This window comes from Mus pahari, chromosome 2 (genome assembly GCF_900095145.1).
Source record: "Mus pahari chromosome 2, PAHARI_EIJ_v1.1, whole genome shotgun sequence".
Classification (NCBI taxonomy): Eukaryota; Metazoa; Chordata; class Mammalia; order Rodentia; family Muridae; genus Mus; species Mus pahari.
In genome coordinates this window covers 102,537,340-102,537,982 of record NC_034591.1, presented here as the reverse complement: position 1 = coordinate 102,537,982, position 643 = coordinate 102,537,340, and positions in this window count along the sequence as shown.

Below are 643 nucleotides of genomic sequence, written 5' to 3'. Positions count from 1 at the left end.
GGGTGAGGTCCTCTGAGCTGAACTTTGTCCTTTGGAACATCTTCCTTTGTCACACTGATCTTTAATCCCAACACTTGGGAGCCTGACACAGGCAGATCTCTGTTGAGTTTGAAACCAGTCTGGTCTACATAATCAGTTTCAGGCCAGCTGAGTCTGTATAAGACCCTATCTCAAAACAACAACAACAACAACACCCTGTCTTACCTATATAGCATGACCTTTCCTGACACCTCTGATTACTCTGTGAGTGGTAAGGTCCAGATGCCTTAGCAAGCTTTTTAAAAGAGCCTGAAGTGGGGGGGGCGGGGCAGAGGACCTTGCCGACAGACCTGGTGGTGAGTTCAATCCCCAGGACCCACAAGGTAGAAAAAAAAGAACTGATTCCTCCATCAGTCCTCTGAGCCATACACTGGTGCATGGAGTGTGGCATGCACATGCATAATAAATGTAATAAAACCAATTTTTTAATAAAAAATTGTATTTACTTAGAAGCATTCAGAATGTCAACAAAACAGCCGCATTTTTTTTTTTTTTTTTTCAATTACAGAGTGGTATTCAGTTAACAGAACAACAATTATCTTTGTATAAACTGCATCAGAGACAACTGAAGATGGAAAAAATAAAACCCAAAAATAAAACCGAA